Below are 22,907 nucleotides of genomic sequence, written 5' to 3' on the forward strand. Positions count from 1 at the left end.
TCAACAAGATAGTCTCAACTGCTTCAATGGGCAGGAAATTCCATAGATTCATAATCCTTATTTTGAGGCTATGCCCCCTAGTTCTAGTTTCACCTGCCAGTGGAAACAACCTCCCTGCTTCCAACTTATCCATTCCCTTCATAATGTTATTTGTTTCTATATGATTCCACCCTTCATTTTTCTAAATTCCAATGAGTATAGTCTCAGTTTAGCAGGCTAATTCTTGGAATATCAGGACAGACATATGGAGAGAGACTAGATCAGATAGAACTATGTTTCACTTGAGCTTCCTGCATCACTGTTTTATTATCGGTATATTACTGTCTCGTGCGATTATCAATGGCACATGTAAATTCACAATATTCCAGCTGAGGTCTGACTGTACCTTGTATAGTTTTAGCACTACCTCCTTACTTTTATATTCTACTCCCTCGGAAATAAAGGCCAGCATTCCATTTGCCTTCCCAGTTACCCACTGAATTTAGATGCTAGCTTTTTGTCATTCATGCACAAAGTCTCCCAAGTCGCTCTTCTGTATGGTTCTGCAGTCTTTCTCAATTTAAACAATATTCAGTTCTTCCATTCTTCATTCCAAAGTGCATTACCTCACATTTTCCCATATCTTCCATCTGCCAAATGTTTGCCCACCCACTTGTCTACGTCATTGAATCAGAGAATCATGGAGTGCAGAAGAGACCCTTTGGACCATCAAGTCAGCACTAACATGCGAGAAACACCTGACCTTCTATCTCATCCCATTTACCAGCACTTGGCCGATAGCCCTGAGTGTTACAATGTGCCAAGTAATTCGGACTTTCCCACCATTTGCCTTCCTCAAATTTTCCTCATCCAAGTGATTAATATATACATTCATTCACCCTGAACAGGGCTGTTGTAACATGGTTCTGGGAGCAGGCAGGACTTGAACCTGTGTCTTCTGGCCTAGAGGTAGGGGCAATACTGCTGCATCAAAATAGTTTAACATGTATGGTAAATAAATGTGTCCAACAATACCTCATCCACAACAAGTTACTGATTTTGGTGAGCTATGGGCTGTTGTCAAGACAGGCACATTCCCACCAGAGTGACAACGGGATCAGAAAGAGAACACTGTAGCACCAATTGGTCTAACTTTGACATACAGAGTCAGGGAGAGCCAGGCACTTTGCTGCCTCCTTACCGCAGCAGACACCCAATAACATGCGACTCAGTCAGGATCCCACAAACAGGGCAGTAACCCAGAACGTCAGAAAGCAGGAAATGTACCAAGGATGACAGGCAAGCAGGAAGTGGCAAGCATTCACAGTCATAGAGTCATAGAGATGTACAGTGTGGAAACAGACCCTTCGGTTCAACCCGCCCATGCCGACCAGATATCCCAATCCAATCTAGTCCCACTTGCCAGCACCCGGCCCATATCCCTCCAAACCCTTCCTATTCATAAACCCATCCAAATGCCTTTTAAATGTTGCAATTGTACCAGCCTCCACCATTTCCTCTGGCAGCTCATTCCATACATGTACCACCCTCTGCATGAAAAAGTTGCCCCTTAGGTCTCTTTTATATCTTTCCCCTCTCACTCTAAACCTATGTCCTCTAGTTCTGGATTCCCCGACCCCAGGGAAAAGACTGTGTCTATTTATCCTATCCATGCTCCTCATAATTTTGTAAACCTCTATAAGGTCACCCCTCAGCCTCCAACGCTCCAGGGAAAACAGCCCCACCTGTTCAGCCTATCCCTATAGCTCAAATCCTCCAACCCAGGAACATCCTTGTAAATCTTTTCTGAACTCTTTCAAGTTTCATGGTCTATAGTTCCCTGGCTTGTCCTTACCACCCTTCTTAAACAGTGGCATCACGTTAGCCAACCTCCAGTCTTCCGGCACCTCACCTGTGACTATCGATGATACAAATATCTCAGCAAGAGGCCCAGCAATCACTTCTCTAGCTTCCCACAGAGTTCTATGGTACACCTGATCAGGTCCTGGGGATTTATCCACCTTCGTGCGTTTCAAAACATCCAGCTCTTCCTCCTCTTCAATATGGACATTTTTCAAGATGTCACCATCTATTTCCTTACATTCTGTATCTTCCAAGACCTTTTTCCACAGTAATACTAATGCAAAATACATTTCTCTCAAGATGCATTCAGACTTGGGGAGATTGGCATCACTGCTATTTATCAGCCATCCCCCAGTCCTCACCTTGTTGGCTGGGGCTGCCCACACATAAGAACAGCAAACTCGTGAACTGAAGTTACCCGGGCCCCAGCTGCAGGCTTGGGCTGTCTCGAACCAGATCACTCAGAGATGACATAAAGGTGTAAATCCTTATTTGGTGAAAATGTAATGAGGTCATCCTAACTGTGTCCTTGGGCCAGAGCCTATAACGAAAAGACACAGGCTCAGCAGATGAGCCAGAACCAATGAAGAGTAAGACACCACAGTTCAGGAACATAAGTAAAAAGGATTTTGGGCATGCCAGCAACAACAACTCCGGAGATCAACCGAGTACTTGGGGAAATCACCTGGTCAGCATGAACTCCTATTCTCAGGTATTAGCCTTTAAATTCTTTGACTGTTCAGGGAACGTCATAGAAACCTAGTGGGTGTGCGCATAGATTTTAGTCTTGTATGAATTGTATGCCTGTTGTTAGCCTTTTCATAACCAAACGGTGTGAATTGTATGTCTGTTTTAATTAAATTAATGAAGTTGGTGGTTAGCTGATGTAGATTTTACTCTTTTCCAGCCAATAACTGTTGACGAGGGTGGTAATTGGGCAACATAATTGGAGAAAGATGCTGATGGGTCTTTTGTCACCGAGTCAATGTCGGGTTTTTGCGCGAGTCACTCTATGCAGTAGTTTAAATGCAGAGTTTCTCATTACTAAATTTCAGGGGGGAGGCAGGAGTCTATGATTGTCGTGTGAATTTATGTAAAAGCCAGAACAGCAGGATTTCTTCCTGGAGAAAGACATTACCATCTGAATCCGTCTGGGTCATTTAATCAGACAGCTTCAGTGTGATATTTCAAATCCAGGTTTTACTTCCAGATAAAACCCATTTCAAATTCTCCAACTCATTCAAGTGCTTAGGGAAAATTTCAAAAACATAAAATAATTCATGAGCATCCATAATTGGGCAGTGAAATTGGGTACAGTAGACTATATTTTAACCCTCCCCATTAATAAAGTATTCCTTGACATCTTTAAGAGGAGTAACCTGGAGCAGTGTGATTTCTACATTAAACATTGGATTTATCTTCAAAGCCAAGTATTAAACTCCAGCTCCATAAGCTGAAAATTACATAATTTAAATTTAAAATGATCCAATTTCATCAATGTACAATCAGCTCCAAATTTTTATTTTGACAATGACTTCTAAAACATCTCTACTAGTGTCTGTGCACCTAATGAAAATGAGACAATTTAAAAACAGCCTTCTCGAACCAATGCACCTTTACATTGTAATGGGGACCTAGCCTGATTTGTGTTCCTCATATAGAGTCATAGAGACGTGTAGTACGGAAACAGAACCTTCGGTCCAACTCATCCATGCCCAGCAGATAGTGCAACCCAATCTAGTCCCACCTGCCAGCACCCACCCATATCCCTCCAAACTCTTCCTATTCATATACCCATCCAAATGCCTTTTAAATGTTGCAACTGTACCACCCTCCACCACTTCGTTTGGCAGCTCAATCCATACACGTACCACCCTCTGCATGAAAAAGTTGTCCCTTGGGTCTCTTTTATAGCTTTCCCCTCTCACCCTAAACCTATGCCCTCTAAACTTGTGTCAAGGTTCACTGGAAATGAGAGTTCAAGTTACTTTGGGTAATTTCTCACTGATATTTAAAATTCTGAACAAGAGTTAAACCAGACTCTAAACATTAACTCTGTTTCTCTCTTCACAGATCCTGCCAGACCTGTCGAGTTTCTCAAGCCTTTTCTGTGTTGGTTTCAGATTTCCAATCTTTTTGTGCAGATTCCAACAATTGCACCCAGCAGCATACACACAAACAGGTAAAAGAAAGGGGAACTCAACCTCACTGAAACATCCCACACCCCACAGCCACCTCAAGCCAATCAGCTTTGCACTTCGCGGCCCCCAAAAATGATCATCCATCACTTTCCAATCTTCAGACCAGACCAACAACTGAAGTGCATTAACACCACCTCAACACCACCTTCTCTGCATTGATCACAGTCATCAGATTTATTCAGCGTATCAGTGCAGTTTCCTTTTAAAGTAAAAGAATTTATGCCAATGCACTTCATATTCCAGCTAATTCAAATCCAATTTCTCCATCATTTCCTTATCTCTAACACTAAACAAGGAATTCAGAGTGGCAAGGAGGTGATGGGGGGGGGGGGGGGGGGGGGGAATATTAGAAATACAGAGAAAATTGCTGCCGGTTCATTCTCTGTCCAGACACCTGAAGTTTGAAGCACAAAAACAATATGACATTTGAATTACAGTGTCGGGAGTCTTATTTGCCCCTTACCCAATTACTCCCCTTCCCTGATCTGCAGTCCAAACGTTTCTGTCCTTCATTGCTTTACACCGAAATTCCGACTGAAAGTAATTCAAGCAGCCCCTAAACAGCCAACCTTAAAAACATTAGAGAAAGACGACAAGCCAGAGTGTGCACAGGTCAACTAACCTGATCATAGACTGTGCATCAACCCTTTAAGGCATTAAGATATAAATAGCATCATGGGACTAGTGGGTTTTTGTTTGTTGTTGCAACCATTCAAATCCAGAGTGAGTGATCCAGCCCTTTCCTGTCAACTAAATATTAACCAGTAAAAAAAATTCCAAAGATACAAATTTGCGCCCAAAGTGGCAGGAGCTCATGAAAGGTCCATTTAACATGAAGGGTGACCGAAGGGGAGGCCACCCCAGCTTGCACACCGAGCCAAAGGGGAACTACAGACCCCAATCAATCCCATGTACAAGTTACAGCTGGGACAACTATTCCTGACTGTACGCTCTGAGGCACTAGTGACAGGTGTCCAAGTCTATCAGCTTCCACACTTGGGCCAAAATACAAATTCCCTATTTACTTTTGTTGTATATATAAAACCTTCACTCACGGACGGATTGAAGCTGGTCTTGCCCTGGCTACCTTGAACAGTCACAAGCCAGGCTCAGTGTATTGATCATGTGGTTAGTAGCAGCCAGTCACTGACAGTGTCAGTGAGTGACACATCAGTCAGCACAGCACAACACAGCAGACCAGATGACAGCCAAGCAGCCAGTGACTCAGCAGTTTCCTTGCTCTGAGCAGACGCTGAATCCTCTTCTCTCACTTGGAAGCAGCACCACAGTTGACACAGAGGCATTAAAGTACCAACACTGGTCTATGTCCATTACCCTCCCCTCACACCCCCACCAATCCTTCTCTTCTTTGTATATTCCACTTTCTTCAGACATTGCATTGAAACAAAAAAACATAGAAAAAAAAAGGTGCAGGAGTAGGCCATTTGGCCCCTTCAAGCCTGCACCACCATTCAATATGATCACGGTTGATCATGTAATCTCAGTGTCCCATTCCCACTCAGTCTCCCTTGATCCCTTCAGTCGCAAGGGCCACGTCCAGCTCCCTCTTAAATATATCTAATGAACTGGCCCCAACAGCTTTCTGTGAGAGAGAATTCCACAGGTTCACAACTCTGAGTGAAGAAATTCTTCCTCATCTCAATCCTGAATGGTTTACCTGTTATTCTTAGACTATGACCCTAAATTCTGGATTTCCCCAACGTCGGGAATATTCTTTCTGCATCTAGCCTGTCCAGTCCCATCAGGATTTTATATGTTTCTAGGAGATTGCACCCCCATTATTCTTCTCAATTCTCTATCCGCACAGTCCTCCATTCCCTCATCTAACCACTAGCTTTCCTGAAGAAGGGCCTGTGCCCGAAACGTCGAATCTCCTGTTCCCTGGATGCTGCCTGCTGTGCTGTTCCAGCAATAAAGTTTCCCCTTAAATGTATCATCTCAACCAATTCCTGAAGTAGCAAGTACTAAATTCTCACTTGTGAGAGCTTTCACCAGGAAAGTAACATCCCCTTGAATTCCTCGCTGGATTTAATTGTGACGATAATCTTTAATTATGCACACCTCAATCTACTTTTCTCATTGTAAATCTGTATAATTCAATACCCCAGAGTGGTGGACATGAACAAATTTGAGGAGAAGTTAGACCGAATTGTAATTAGTAACGGGATAAAGGGTTATGGAAAGCAGGAGTTCAGGCCTGAATTAGGTCAGACATGATTGTATAAAATGGTGACACAGGATCAAGGGGCCAATCAACCTACTCCTGTTTCTCATGTTTAGATTAGATTAGATTCCCTACAGTGTGGAAACAGGCCCTTCGGCCCAACAAGTCCACACCGGCCCTCCGAAGAGTAACCCACCCAGACCCATTTCCCTCTGACTAATGCACCTAACACTACGGGCAATTTAGCATGGCCAATTCACCTGACCTGCACATCTTTGGACTGTGGGAGGAAACTGGAGCACCCGGAGGAAACTCACGCAGACACGGGGAGAATGTACAAGCTCCACACACACAGTCGCCTAAGGCTGGAATCGAACCTGGAATGCTGGTGCTGTCTGAAGGTATAATAAATTCCTAAAACACCTTGAAAATTGAGCAGGTGAAGCATTTTCCTCTCACCCACTGTTTCATCTTGTGTCTCAAGTTGCTGTTCCTCAATGCAGCAGTCCAGGAGTTTCTGCACTCAACACTGTTTGTAAGAGCCATTGTTCATTTTAAGAAAGGTAGGTTTTTGCAGACTATTTGCAAGGTCTTTCACCTTGACTACTGAAAACTACAAAACCACGCACTATGGAGTCAATCAGCTGATATCCACAATTACTACTCAACTAGAAATGGTGTCAGTGTTGGTGGGTGTGCGTGTGTCTGGGTCTCTGTCTGTGGGAGGCAGAGAGCAGTGTTGTGAAACCACATCAAGAATGGGAACATAGTCACATTTCTACACTGCAGCCTGGAAATGCTGAATCCTGCTTTGATGGTCTGCTAAAATCTAGACTGATGTCTCAGTGCCATACTGAGGGAATCCAGCATGGCTGGTAGCGCTGTCTTCTGGGTGGGCTCTCACACCAATGCTCCATCCGCTTTCTCAGGTGGATGTAAATAAAAACTCGTGGCACTAATGTCCAAAAGGAGCAGAGGAGGCTTCCTCAGTTTCTTGGCCAAAATCTACCCCTCTCTCCACATCACTAAAAACGGGTTATTCATGACCACTTCCATTGAGAAAGACAAAGGCTAGCAGATACATGGGAATACCACCTTCCGAGCCACTCACCATCCTGACTTGGAAACATTTCGCCATTCCTTCATGTCACTGGGTCAAAATCCTGGAATTCCCTCACTAATGGCATTGTGGATCAACCCACAGCAAGTAGACTGCAGTGGTTCAAGAAGGCAGCTCACCCCCACCTTCTCAAGGGGCAACTAGGGGCGGGCAATAAATGCTGGGCCCAGCTGGTGAAACCCACATCCCAGGAGTAAATATAAACAAAAATTGGTTGTTAGCACATTGTGGAAGTTTACTGTGCACAAATGCTGCAATGCTGACATCAGAGCAATCTTTCAGATGTGGTCCCTGCTGCAACATGCACTGATCTGAGAGGTGATGAAAGGTGCTTTGTAAATGCTCGGCCTGTCCTCTTTGCAGCTTCCTCAGTCTGTATTAAGAGCAAGCAACCGGCATTGCCCAAGGCATGAATCTAGGGTTTTATACACTGTGTAGTTTGGCATTGCGCTGCTTGTTAAATCTAGCCAGGTCTTCTTTGATTGCTCCCATTAATGAATATTGTCCAGTCTAGCAAGAATGCTCCAAGCTCTTCCAGTTGATTTGACACTGGAGACAGCTCATTATTTATAAATAACAATTCCTGAGAGATGTACTTCACAGAACATTGTCAAACTATTAAATCACATGGACTGCAATGAGACACATATTAACATCCAGCCCACATTATCCTCCTTAGCTTATCTAACTGTGTGTATACAACAACAACTTTCAGGAGAGAAACAAGAGGTACCAGGGTTGGCCACACACAACCACAGCTGCTATAGAACGCAAAAAGGCGGGGGGGGGGGGGGGGGGGGGTGAAAAAACTGCATTTATATAGCGCACTTCACCACCACTAGACAACTCAAAGCACTTTACAGCTGACAAAGTAGTTTTGAAATAGTCACTTCTGCAATGTTAAAAATGATGTGGTAGCGAATTTTGCGCACAGCCAGCTCATATAAACAGCAATTTGCTAATGGCCAGACAATTATTTCCTGTAATGTTGATTGAGAATAAATATACTATTAGTCAGGTTATTACAGATTGCTCCCTTGCTCTTTAACATGACATAGGATCTTTTACATCTATAAGCAGGCCTCCATTTCACACCTACTCTGACTGACTGCACCTTCGACAGTGCAGCACCCCCACAGTACTGGACTGAAGCGTCAGCCTTGATTTTTATTCTCAAGTCTCTGAATTGGAACTTGAACCCAGAACCTTCCGGCTCAGAGCAAGTAAGTGCTACCACTGAGCTATGACAGACACACAGAAGACCAGCTCAAAACACACAAAGAAAAAAAGTGGCCAATTAACTGAGGTGCCAACAGCAAAGTTTACAATAGTGGGGGGCTCTTGTGGTGCTGTGGTAGTGTCCCTCCCAGGCTGATTATGAAAGATCTAAAAATACCTATGTTTGGAGGCATTTTGTATTGCTAAAAGATGGGACCTATTCCTGGGTGGCTCATATTTTGGCTGGTGCACACATGACAAATCAAGTGGTCTCTTTCTGTGCTTAAAGTTTTCTACATTTCAGTGAGTGAGACAGCCAGTAAGGACAGTGTAGGGGTGTTGAATGATTGCACTGGGCAAGCTCTGGATATGGTAGAACTTCAAAATAGCTGCTTTGCATCAATGTTCAGTTACTAATGCACTGTACTCGCTAAACTTAGACGTTAAAGTGGGTGGAGATATAGTCCTGGATAGAATTGCCAATCAGAGCAGGCTGCTGGTCTAGATGAGTACCACCCAGGCTGCTCAACGAGGATGGACAATGTGCCTCTTACATTTAACTTCTCAGCTGGAATTGGAGAAGATTGATGGTGGGGTGTGAGGGGTGGGGGTGGTGTGGATAATGATGTGGATGCGTAGGTGCTGAGGCCATGGAGGGATTTGAAAAGGTGGAGGGGAGTTTTAAAAATGAAGCACCGCTGGACCAGCAGTCAGCATAGGGGCAGTGGGTAAGTGAAGATGAGGGCCCCAGGTGCAGTCAGGTTTATAGTCCACAGTGCTGCTCACAAACCGCTGCAAACTTCATTGCTGCAATTATCAGAACTCGAGAAGAATGTAATGCTTGGGCATTCCCATAACAAACACAGTGGCCTTTGACTGACTTTGCACAAGAGCTTCTTCAGGCCTCATTGTGAAGACTATGTCCAATTCTGTTTCACTCACAAGCTGAGTAACAAGGCTCCTGAGATAGCACCTTCCAAATTCATGACCACTTCCATTTAGAAAGACAAGGGATACATGGGAACACCACCCTCTGCAAGTTCCTCTCCAAGCCACTCACTATCCTGACTTGGAAACATATCACCGTTCCTTCACTGTCGCTGAGTCAAAATCCTGGAATTCCATCCCTAAAGTGGGTGTCCCTCCACTCGAAAGATTACAGCAATTTAAGAAGGCAATTCATCATCACCTTCTCCAGAGCAAAGTTAAAACTCATGCAACACCAGGTTATAGACCAACAGGTTTATTTGGAAGCACTAGCTTTTGGAGTGCTGCTCCTTCATTGGGTGTTTGTGGCTTATAAGATCGTAAGACACAGAATTTACAGCAAAAGTTCACCGTGTGATGCAACTTGAATTGTAAATTGAAAAAGACCTGGATTGTTTAAGTCTCATCTTTTAGAATGACCATGTTGGTTTCAGTTCTTTCATATGTAAATCCCAGATTTTTTTTTTTAAAAAGTTACTTTCTCAACTGAAATTTAACAATAATGCCATGTCGCTGGAGCAAGTAGAGATGGGTGATGGTCATCAGACCAGCATCCTGGACTGATTGGCAATTCTATCTAGGACTATACTTGCACCAACTTTGACATTTCAACGTTGAGCGTGAAGTGTACAGCGCATGAGTAAGTGAACATTGACGCAAAGCAGCTGACCCAGCCAGTGATACACACATCCCATGAATGAATCAAAAATAAAAAAGGCCTTGGATAAAGGACAGGGGAGAGACATTAGAGTGAGGCCCAGTGTAAGGGCCTGTGGCTACCTTGGCTGTTGTAATGAACTGGGCAGTTACAATAATGAGAGGATGAAACTGCATCCACTGTTCTACTGGGCTCCTTTATAGAGTGGGTAAAAACAATTACTGCAGATGCTGAAAACAACAGGTCCACGTCCCCAACAACCCACCCTCCTGTCCTGGCACCCTCCCCTGCCACCGCAGAAATTGCAAAACCTGCGCCCATACCACCTCCTTCACCTCCATCCAAGGCCCTAAAGGAGCCTTCCACATCCAAAGTTTTACCTGCACATTCACCAATATCATTTATTGTATCCGTTGCTCCCGATGCAGTCTCCTCTACACTGGGGAGACTGGACGCCTCCTAGCAGAGCGCTTTAGGGAACACCTCTGGGACACCTGCACCAATCAACCACACCGCCCCGTGGCCCAACATTTCAACTCCCCCTCCCACTCTGCCGAGGACATGCAGGTCCTGGACCTCCTTCACCGCCGCTCCCTCACCACCCGACGCCTGGAGGAAGAACGCCTCATCTTCCGCCTCGGAACACTTCAACCCCAGGGCATCAATGTGGACTTCAACAGCTTCCTCATTTCCCTTCTCCCCACCACATCCCAGTTCCAAACTTCCAGCTCAGCACTGTCCCCATGACTTGTCCTACCTGCCTATCTTCCTTTCCACTCCACCCTCCTCTCTGACCTATCACCTTCATCCCACCTCCATCCACACATTGTACTCTTTGCTACCTTCCCCCACCCTCCTCTCTGACTACCACCTTCATCCCCACCCCCATTCACCTATTGTATTCTGTGCTACTTTCTCCCCACCCCCACCCTCCTCATTTATCTCTCCACCCTTCAGGCACTCCGCCTCTATTCCTGATGAAGGGCTTTTGCCGAAACATCGATTTTCCTGCTCCTCAGATGCTGCCTGAACTGCTCTGCTTTTCCAGCACCACTCTAATCCTTTATAGAGTGTGCATATTGAATTTAGTGGGTTAGAAAGGATCAGGGGACAATGTGCAGAACTACACAAACATCAGCGTTAGCTTGCTCTCTCTCCATGAATGCTGGCTGACCCACAGTGATCGCCAACATTTGTTGTTTTCAACATCAAACTGGGTTTGAACTTTTCCCGTCAGAGGATGGATTTTCGGAATGAATTTCCAATCCTGGCTCAGCTCCTGTAGTGCAGAGACCCTTCGTCCAGATTGACATCATCTCTGGACTCCCACCCAAATCTGGTTGAGGGCTCTTTCACAGGATATGGACACCACTGACAAAGACGACACTTGAACTGTGTGTCCCCATTTCGGAAGGCAGTTAAGGGTAAACCTCTGGAGTCACTTCATCCAGGAGATTGGCCTTGGCAAAATGTGCATGTGCACAAAAATGATGGGCTCACTCGATACTCGGAAGAATAGAAGTCTCAAGGAGTGCAGCAGTTTGAAGGGTTAGGAATGTCTAAATCTATTTGGTATTCTAATTGCAGTATTGTCTGTACAAAGTAACAAGACAGACAAGCACCAAGACAGCTAAGTGACAAACAAACTGCTTCCAGTGTCTACTAGATTGACATTAAAGGGGCAGTCCCTGTACTTGTAAACTGTGACCTAAATTATTGCATAATTGGCATGATTGTTTAACTTTGGAAAGGTATATTTTAAATTTATTTTATTTGTGGCTGAACTTATAAAAATAAATTTACATTTCGACAGTGTCTTCCACTGTCTAATAATTCTCAAAGTGCTTTACAGTCAGTGAAGTATTCTTTAAACATTATTGTTGTTGCAAAGCAGAATCCTGTTTGCACACAGCACGAGTACACAGACAGCACTGTGATAACAAGCAGACTACCGACTTTAGGTATTCAGCTGAGGAATAAACATTCGCCTGGAAAGGAGGGAGAATTGTCTGCTCCTCTGCAAAATAACACCGTGGGATCATTCAAATCTTCTGTAATGGTAGATGAGGACTCAGTTATAATATCTGATGTAAAGGAGGCTGCAAAATTCCAAAATAGTTCGGAATTCCCTCAGCACTGCACAGAGTGTCAGCCTCAGCTGCCTGCGGAGGGACTTGAATCAACAACCTCAGACCTTAGAAGCACAACCCAATGAATCACAGCTGACCCAGTTCTCACCTTAGGGAACAGGAATTCAGTTCGCTGATTTCTTAAGGCCATCAAGGGAAATGTTAAAGACTTTGTAGGAAAAGGTCAGGGAAGACTTAGAACATAGAACGTTACAATGCAGTTCAGGCCCTTCGGCCCTCATTGTTGCGCCAACCTGTGGAACCAATCTGAAGCCCATCTATCCTACGCTATTCCATTTTCATTCATATGCTTATCCAAAAATCATGTGAAGGTCCTTAAATTTGTCGAGTCTATTATTGAGTCTACTACTGTTTCAGGCAGTACTACTACTCTGAGTAGAGAAACTACCTCTGACATCTGTCCCAAATCTATCACCCCTCAATTTGAAGCTATGTCCTCTCATGCTAGCCATCACCATCGGAGGAAAAAAGCTCTCGCTGTCCACCTTATCTAATCCTCTGATTATCTTATATGTCTCAATTAAGTCACCTCTCAACCTTCTCTCTAACGAAAACAGCCTCAAGTCCCTCAGCTTTTCCTCAGAAGAGCTTCCCTCCATACCAGGTAACATCCTAGTAAATCTCCTCTGAACCCTCTCCAAAGCTTCCACATCCTTCTTATAATGCAGTGACCAGAACTGTACACAATACTCCAAGTGCAGCTGCACCAGAGTTTTGTACAGCTACAGCATGACGTCATGGCTCTGAAACTCAATCCTTCTACCAATAAAAGCTAACACACTATATGCCTTCTTAACAACCCTATCAAACTGGGTGGAAACTTTTAGGGATCTGTGTACATGGACACCGAGATCTCTCTGCTCATCTACACTACCAAGAATCTTACCAATAGCCCAGTACTCTATTCCTGTTGCCCCTTCCGAAGTGAATCACCTCACACTTTTCTGCATTAAACTCCATTTGCCACCTCTCAGGCCAGCTCTGCAGCTTATCAATGTCCCTCTGTAACCTGCAACATCCTTCAGCACAATCCACAACACCAGTGACCTTAGTGTCATCTGCAAATTTACTAACCCATTCTTTTACACCCTCATCCAGGTCATTTATAAAAATGACAAAAAGCAGTGGCCCCAAAATAGATCCTTGTGGTACCCTACTAGTAACTGAACTCCAGGATGAACATTTCCCATCAACCACCACCCTGTCTTCTTCCAGCCAGTCAACTTCTGATCCAAACCACTAACTCACCCTCAATCTCATGCCTCTGTATTTTGTGCAATAGCCTACCATGGGGAACCTTATCAAATGCCTTACTGAGATCCATATACACCACATCAACCGCTTTACCCTCAGCCACCTGTTTGGTCACCATCTCAAAGAACTCAATAAGGTTTGTGAGGCATGACCTCCCTTTCACAAAACCGTGTTGACAATCCCTAATCAACTTATTCCTCTCTAGATGAATATCAATCCTATCTCTTATAACCTTTTCCAACACTTTACCCACAACCGAAGTTAGGCTCACTGGTGTTTAAATCAGGGTTGTCTCTCCTCCCCTTCTTGAAGAAGGGAACACCATTTGCTATCCTCCAGTCACCTGGCACTAATCCTTTGGACAATGATGACAGAATGATCAAAGCCAAAGTTTCTGCAATCTTCTCCCTGGCTTCCCAGAGATTCCTAGGATAAATCCCATCTGGCCCAGGGGACTTATCAATTCTGGAAAGTGTGAAAATAGATAACACCTCCTCCTTGCGAATGTCAATCTTTCTAATTTAGTAGCCTGTTCTCAGTATTTTCCTCGACAACATTGTCTTTTTCCAGAGTGAATACCGACAAAAAATATTCATTTAGCGCTTCCCCTATCTCCTCAGACTCCAAGCACAACTTCCCACTACTATCCTTGATTGGCCCTAATCTTTCTCTAGTCATTCTTTTATTCCTGATATACCTATAGAAAGCCTTAGGGCTTTCCTTAATCCTAGCTGCCAATGACTTCTTATGTCCCCTCCTGGCTCTTCTAAGCGGTCTCTTTCTGTCTTTTCTGGCTAACTTGCAACTCTCAAGTGCCCTAACTGGGTCTAAACATCGCATCCTAACATAAGCCTTCTTCTTCCTCTTGACAAGAGATTCGACTTCCTTATTAAACCACGGCTCCCTCGCTTGACCACTTCCTCTCTGCCTGACAGGTACATATCAAGAATACGCAGTTGCTGTTCCTTTGAATAAGCTCCACATTTCAATTGTGCCCATCTCCTGCAGTTTCCTTTCCCATCCCATGGATTCCAAATCTTGCCTGATTGCATCATAATTGCCTTTCCCTCAGCAATAACTCTTGCCCTGCATTATATACCTATCCCTTTCCATTGCTAAAGTAAACATAATCAAATTGGAGTCACTATCACCAAAGTGCTCACCTACCTCCAAATCTAACACCTGGCCTGGTTCATTACCCAGTATCAAAGCCAATGTGGCTTTGCCCCTTGTTGGCTTGTCAACATACTATGTCAGGAAACCATCCTGTACACAGTGGACAAAAACTGACCCATCTTAAGTACTCAAACTATTGTATTCCTAGCCAACATTTGGAAAGTTAAAGCCTCTGTAACAACTACCCTGTTAGTCTCACTCCTATCCAGAATTATCATTCCTGTCCTCTACACCTCTGGAGCTATTCGAAAGCCTATAGAAATCTCCCAACTGGGTGACCTCCTCTTTCCTGTTCCTAACCTCAGCCCATACTACCTTAGTAGACAAGTCCCCAAAAGTCCTCTCTGCCACCATAATACAGTCCTTGACTAACAATACACCTCCCACTCTTACCATCTGCTCTGTTCTGACTGAAACATCTAAATCCGAGAAACTGCAACAACCATTCCTATCCCTGCTCTATCCATGTCTCCAGAATGGCCACAACATCAAAGTCCCAGGTACCAAGACGCTAATTAGCTCGCAGCAAGTCACTACTGAAAAGTGAAATTACTGCAAGCCCATCATTACTTAAAAAGGGAACTAGTGAAAAGTTGGGACCATTTCATATCTTTGGAAGAAAACTGCCGTTACATAAACTATCGGCCTTGCAATCTGTTGCTTCATTTTAGGCCAACATTTAACAATTATCTGGTTTTTTTTGAGAAAATACTAAAGAAAGGACTCTCATTAACATTAACTTGCTTGTTTTGGGAAATGAAGTTCTTCCTACTCCGGACATGGCTTGGCAGCATCAAGTGCTCCCTGACAATGATGCAGCATTCTCAATGCCACTGCCCAAGGCTGTTTCAGCCCCAGAATGACTGACCCACTGCAATAAGCAACAACTTACCATTCAATGACTCTGATTTACAACATTGCTAAACATTTTATAACAGGGGGTAAACATTTGTAAATGCTTAGTTCAGGCAATTACTAGGAATTTTAAATAGAGTAAATAGATTTCACTGTCAGAAATGTCTACAACGGGAGGATGTGGATTTAGGATTACGGACGAGAGATTTTGTCAATTTTTTTTCATCAGAACAGGTTGCAAGAAATGCCAGTTCCAGGGAAATCAACATTTCTAACCGTATGAGAGCAGAGTGCCAATTGGTTGGCAATCCTGCAGAATAATGGTTACCCCGATCAGTTTGCATGGTATACAATGAGAACCAAACTCAGGAACGGGTCAAAGAAAGTTACTTTTGGTCCTGAAAAATGTGCAGTCTACTTCAAATTACCCAGGAAAATCACTGCATCTCAAACATCTGCGCAACAGGTGAAGCTAGCTGTTTCACGTTACCACACATTTGCAACACGTAAAGTGTTTGCCACTAACATGACCCCAACAAGCTAAAAAGGTGTTCTGCTAAATGACAAAAATGGATAAGTTGGTAAATAAATGTCAGTGCTAATGTGATGCCAAACATATAGGCATATATCCCAAAGACTGGCTAATTGTATCAAACAGCATTGGCTGCTTGCAAAAGCCAAGGCACTGACCGTAACCAACCACCCACACAATGTCAACATTAGACGTGATTCCATTACTAGATAGAATTTGTTGGATACTGTTGAGCTAGCAAAGAATGAGACTGATGACCAATTTTGAATGGTCAATCAAGCTTGCAGTGTGCTCCTCTTGCAGCACTGGAAGCTACGTGTACAGGGCCTTGTCCTTAGCAGACAAAAAAAAATACCCACATGCACATCGTGTGTCTGCTTCACCTCAACAAAATAGGTGTCAACCAGTTAATGGTTCCTTTCTCAGAGGAATGCCTTGACCAAAGGTAACTGTTAGGCATTGGTTAATTTTGAACTTGGCAGGTTGACTGTCAATCATCATTAACCGGTGCATTGTCCATGGCAACATCTCTACAATTAGCCTTCTCCAGTCATACAGTGTAAACCTTGGCTCCACTAAAATTGACATTCTTGTGAGTTGCCTTCCTGAGTGCAAGATGAAAAACTTTGACAAAACTCTACTTTTCTCAGCAATACTCTAGATTGAAGTTTCTTTATTCTTTCATGATATGGGTATCAGCAGAATTTGTTGCCCATCCCTAATTTGCCCTTGAACTGAATGGCTTGATGGGACCACTTCAGAGGGTAGCTGGAAGTCAGCCATATGGCTGTGGGTCAGGAGTCACATGTAGGTCAGACCTGAAAAAGATGTCAGATTTCTTTCCCTAAAGAAGTGAACCAAATAGGTTTTTACAATAAATCTACAAGAGTTGTCACTGTCATCATTACGGAGATTCATTTTATATTCTGGATTTGTTAATAGAATTTAATTTCCACTACAGAAAGAAAACCACCAGAGTATCCACCTAGACCTCTGAAAGACCAGTCCATTGTCACTAACCCACTATCGTCCCCTAAAGGAAAGAACCAGAGTGGGAGGGCTTCTGGGATCTGGAATGTGTTGACAGAAAGGCTGCTGGAAGTAGACTAGGTAATAACTTTCAAGACTATGTTGGATAAATATTAACAAGACAAACATTTTCTTGAGTTATAGAGAAAGAGCAAGGAATGTGCAACAAAATGTAAGAGGAGGAGGTGGTCATTGCTAAACAGAAGTTTCATCCACACTTGAGACAGGAGAGAGTAGAGGGATAGGTGGATGACAAGTAGCGATTGGGATGTGAAGCTGCATTCTAACAATACGGCCACAGAGTACATAAACAATAACATTCCGTTAAACTTGTCTGCATCAAGTTTGTCTAAAACACAGGTTCAGCCTTAACTGGAATATTACATCCATTTCTGGGCAACATACTTCAGTCAGAAAATGAAGGCATTAGAGTCAATGCAGAAAGGATTCAGGAGAACAGTACCAGGAATGGGGGTCTTCACTTTAAAAGGGAGAGATCGAGAGGTTTTTCTTGGAGCAGAGAAGACCGAAAGAAGATTTGATAAACCGTTTCAAATCCATGATGGATCCAAGCAGTTTAGGAAGAGAGAAACTGATGTCATTAGTGGAAAGGTAGCGAATGATAGACTAAAGGTGCTTGGCAAAGCAGCACAGGAGATAACAGGGAAAAACATTTTCACGCAGCAAATGGTTGAGAGCTGGAAGCTGCCTGAGGGTGTGGTGGTGGTATGTTCCACAGAGGTATTCAAGACGGAATTGGATTGTGACCTGAAAAGGAAGATTGCAAAGGATTACAGGGAGAAGGTGGAAGAATCCTCAAATCAGGGAGCCAGCAGAGACATGATGGGTGAATAGTCTCCTTCTATGTTTTAACAATTCAAAAATTCATAGCAAAGATCTGTTAAAAATACAAGAGAGATAGGCCAAAGTGACTGAGGAGAAATATTAATGTTGAAATCAAGGGAATTCGAAACAACAGTCCAATTGGCACAGTGGCCCAGTGGTTAGCACTGCTGCCTCACAGTGCCAGGGACCCAGGTTCAATTCCAGCCTCGGGCAACTGTCTGTGTGGAGTTTGCACATTCTCCCAGTGTCTGTGTGGATTTCCTCCGGGTGCTCCGGTTTCCTCCCACAGTCCAAAGATGTGCTGATTAGGTGGATTGGCCATGCTGAATTGCCCGTAGTGTTCTAGGATGTGTAGGTTAGGTGCATAAATATAGAGTAGGGGGAATGGGTCTGAGTGGGTTACTCTTCAGAGGGCCAGTGCGGACTTGTTGGGCTGAATGACCTGTTTCCACACTGTAGGGATTCCATGATAATCTGTTCTGTTTTGTTTATGGTTGTGGACTGGGCCAGCATGTATTGACTGTCCCTAATAGCCCCTAGCAAATGGGCAATTTGAGAGGGTTGTTAAAGAGTCAACCGCATTTCTGTGGGTCTGAGCCACATGTAGGCCAAACTGGAACAGCTGGAGGGAAACCCACACAGCTGCTGGAAGAATGTCTATGTGGAGTTTGCACAGCCACCCAAGGGTGGGATCAAACCTGGATTCCTGGCACTGTGAGGCAGCAGTGCTAACCACTGAGCAACCGTGCCCACCAGTTGATGGCCTTGCTGACAGTTGCCTCACTCCTAGTCTCTGGTGTCCCACAGTGCTCTTTCTCACTCTCCTCTTTATAAGACCCTCCTGCACCTTGGACAGTTAGGTGGGGTTCATGATCACCTGTCCTATATGTGTGTGTGCTCCTGTAAAGTGTCTTGGGAAAGTTCACTGCAGTCAAGCTGTTGTATAAATACCAGATGTTACTGATAATGCCATGTTTATATTCAAACACTGCCATTGCAAATTCCTTCATGGTCTCACAAAAATTTTAACTCATCAAAATGGCTGTAGGATACAGAAAGATATAGATCAGTTGATCAGATGGGCAGACGGTGGCAAATGGTATTTAACCCTGATAAGGGTGAGGTGAGGCACTTTGGAAGAAGAAACAGGATGAGGGAGTATTAATGAACGGCAGGACATTGGGTAGCTTAAGGAACAGAAGGCCCTTGGGGTAATTATTCACGGATCCCTGAAGTCGGCAGAGCATGTGAATATGATGGTTAAGAAGGCATATGGGATACTTGCTTTCATCAACAATGGCACAGAGCATAACAGCATGGACTTAATGTTGGAGTTGTACAAAGCGTTGTTCAGGCCACAGATGGATTACTGTGTGCAGTTCTGGTGACCTCATTGCAGGAAGGATATAATAGCACAAGAGGGGGTACAGATGTTGCCTGGAATGCACGAATTTAGCTACAAGGAGAGACTAGATAGGCTTGGATTGTTTTCTTTCGAGCAGAGAAGATTGAGGGGGTCATGATTGAGGTGTGTAAGATTATGAGGGGTATGGACAGTGTGAAGAGAGAGCAGTTGTTCCCATTGGTGGAGGGGTCAATCATGAGAGGGTATAATTTTAGGGTAAGGGGTGGGAGTTCTGGGTAAAAATATTTTCACTCAGTGGATGCTATGAATCTGGAATGCATTTCCTGGGAAGGTCGTGGAGGCTGAAAACTTTACAAATTAAAAAAAAAATTTGGATGAGCACTTGAGATATCATAACATTCAGAGATATGGAAATTGGGATTAGTGCACTTTTAGTGATAGTTATGTCAGCGCAGGCTCGATGGGCCTTTTCTGCACTATCTACCTGAATTTGTAAGAAAGAATGGGGCACGGTGTCAGTAAAGGACAGATTGAAATGATGGTGTGTGCTATGTCACAGGCACAGTGGATTTACACAATTACAAGAATCCCTTTCATGCAGATCTCATTGTAAGTGTGACATGTGATGCGAGAACCCTTGGGCAGAGCTTGGTGGCACAACCAATGCACTGAGCATGCTCCACGATGGGGTAGGTGAGCGCAAACTAAAGGGGTCCAATGATAGACACCGACTGCACTCCCCTTCAGAATCAAAGAATCCCCATGGCTAAACCACCTAGCCTGCACATACCTGGACACTGGGTAGTTTACCATTGCCAATCCACCCTATCATGCACATCTTTGGCCTGTGGGAGGAAACTGCAGCACCCAAAGGAAACCCACGCAGACATGGGGAGAATGTGAAAACTCCACACAGGCAGTTGGCAGAGCTAGAATCGAACCCGGGCTCCTTGGCGCTGTGAGGCAGCAGTGCTAACCAACGTGCCATCCCCAAATGCAGCAATAGCATTGGAATGATTGTGCTGCAGTGCTGGCTCACTCCCCATCCCCCCACGACATTGGCACTGGGTTTAATAAGTGTGACCTACGTTACAAAGGTACATCTTCTAGAGCAGAATGAATCAAAGCTCTCTTAATATCTCTGGTTCTGGGTGAATAAGCTTTCTCATTTCTCATTATCTAATCTGTGCTGAAAGTGACTGGTGCAATATTACAGGGTACCTTTCAGAAAAAGAACATTCTTGATTACAAAGCATTCCATGTCCCGATGTCAAACAAACAGCAATTTTACTTGACTGGATGTCAAACTACACGACATAAACTTAATAGGTCCATCAACATCTGAGCTTAGAGTTGGGCATTTCAGATTGGCATTTCATAGTCATCTTCAAATTTACAGAAAGAAACAATCCTTTGGAGACCCTGATACTTGGAGCGGTTACAGAAACAACAGGTTTCACAGGCTTCTTGCAAACTGTCAGCCTCATGTTTCAGGACTCATTGTTTGCCATCTCAGTCACTTCCTCTATCCCTTCAGCTGTCTCATTCCATTGAAAGGACACAGAAGATACAGCCAGTAGGGCAATAGATGCTGATATTTTGCAAAATGTCCAGATTACAGAGGAGGAAGTGCTGGATGTCTTGAAACAGTTAAAGGTGGATAAATCCCCAGGACCTGATCAGGTGTACCCGAGAACTCTGTGGGAAGCTAGAGAAGTGATTGCTGGGCCTCTAGCTGAGATATTTATATCATCAATAGTCACAGGTGAGGTGCTGGAAGACTGGAGGTTGGCAAACGTGGTGCCACTGTTTAAAAAGGGCGGTAAAGACAAGCCAGGGAACTATAGACCAGTGAGCCTGACCTCGGTGGTGGGCAAGTTGTTGGAGGGAATCCTGAGGGACGTGATGTACATGTCCTGAAACATCGATTCTCCTGCTCCTTTGATGCTGCCTGACCTGCTGCGCTTTTCCAACAACACATTTTTCAGCTCTGATCTCCAGCATCTGCAGTCCTCACTTTCTCCTCGAAGATTTTAACCTACTGCGAAACCTCTTGCAAGGATGCCTTCCTTGAAGAAGCTCTCTTCCTCCCTCTACAAGGATTTAAGTGAGTCCCTCTCCCCCCACCCCCACTCTGGCCTATCACCCGCACCTTGACCTCCTTCCAACTATTGCATTTCCAACGCCCCTCCCCCAAGTCCCTCCTCCCTACCTTTATCTTATCCTACTGGACACACTTTCCTCATTCCTGAAGAAGGGCTCATGCCCGAAATGTCGATTCTCCTGCTTCTTGGATGCTACCTGACCTGCTGCGCTTTTCCAGCAACACATTTTCAGCTCTGATCTCCAGAATCTGCGGTCCTCACTTTCTCCTTGGAGGATTTGAGCTATAGGGAGAGATTAAACAGGCTGGGGCTGTTTTCCCTGGAGCATCGGAGGCTGAGGGGTGACCTTATAGAGGTTTACAAAATTATGAGGGGCATGGATAGGATAAATAGACAAAGTCTTTTCCCTGGGGTCAGGGAGTCCAGCATTAGAGGGCATAGGTTTAGAGTGAGAGGGGAAAGATATAAAAGAGACCTAAGGGGCAACTTTTTCACACAGAGGGTGGTACGTGTATGGAATGAGCTGCCAGAGGATGTGGTGGAGACTGGTACAATTGCAACATTTAAGAGGCATTTGGATGGGTATACGAATAGGAAGGGTTTAGAGGGATATGGGCCGGATGCTGGCAGGTGGGACTGATTGGGTTGGGATATCTGGTCAGCATGGACCGAAGGGTCTGTTTCCATGCTGTACATCTCTATGACTCCATGACTGCCACCTTCCTCGCTTTCTCTCAGGCCTGTCAACTGTAGCTAAGCACTTGTCAACTTCCACTGTAACGCAGTGGTGGTGATACACGAGAGGTCAATAGTGCAGCCGGAAACCCAGTTTAAAAAATTTATTTTCTTTCCCCCATCCCCAGGGGTCATCTTTGTTATTTTCTCTCAGTAGGAACCTGCTGTTTCTCTCAGGTTGGAGGCTGCTCCTCTTGTTCTCCTGCTTTTGAGAATGCTTCTCTCCAGGGGGTTGAGGATGGGGTTGGGGATAGGGGTAAACAATCCCCTCTACTTCCCATCCCCAGGGGGAAACATTCTGCCCTGTGTTTGAGGGGAAGGTGATGGTGTCACATCAACATTACTGGATTTGCTAACCAGAACATTCAGGTTCATCTTCTGGAGGGACGGAAGCTTGAATCCCATCCCGGCAGAATGTGAATTCTGAATTCAATGAAAATCTGGGATTTGGGTCAGGCTAATGGTGACCATGAAAGCACTGTTAATTGTCAAGAGAATCTATTCTGGTTCACTAATTCCTCCTGCGGATAGCTCCAAAATGGAGGGATCATGACTGTGTAGAGACAGTATTTAAATTTAGAAAGGCATCCTGTGTTGGCACAGGAATGGTGGCTGAAGGGACTGTTCCTGTGTTGTAATGATCTTTGT

At 44.4% G+C, this 22,907-nt stretch overlaps 1 protein-coding gene across 8 annotated transcripts in view; it reads right to left on the reverse strand.

Moving 5' to 3' along the window:
* The window catches only part of LOC122561323 (CREB3 regulatory factor-like), a 161,074-nt gene that overhangs the window by 102,272 nt on the left and 35,895 nt on the right, over positions 1–22,907 (reverse strand). The window contains exon 3 of one of the 8 annotated variants that reach the window (XM_087998739.1): positions 2,205–2,383. The exons of the other annotated variants lie outside the window; for them this stretch is intronic. The gene's annotated coding sequence lies outside the window, so the exon portion shown is untranslated. The remainder of the gene's footprint in view (positions 1–2,204; positions 2,384–22,907) is intronic. 8 annotated transcript variants of the gene reach the window in all.

The sequence above is a fragment of the Chiloscyllium plagiosum genome, unplaced genomic scaffold (genome assembly GCF_037043375.1).
Source record: "Chiloscyllium plagiosum isolate Xiang-an unplaced genomic scaffold, Cpla_swu_hap1 HiC_scaffold_22, whole genome shotgun sequence".
Taxonomy (NCBI): domain Eukaryota; kingdom Metazoa; phylum Chordata; class Chondrichthyes; order Orectolobiformes; family Hemiscylliidae; genus Chiloscyllium; species Chiloscyllium plagiosum.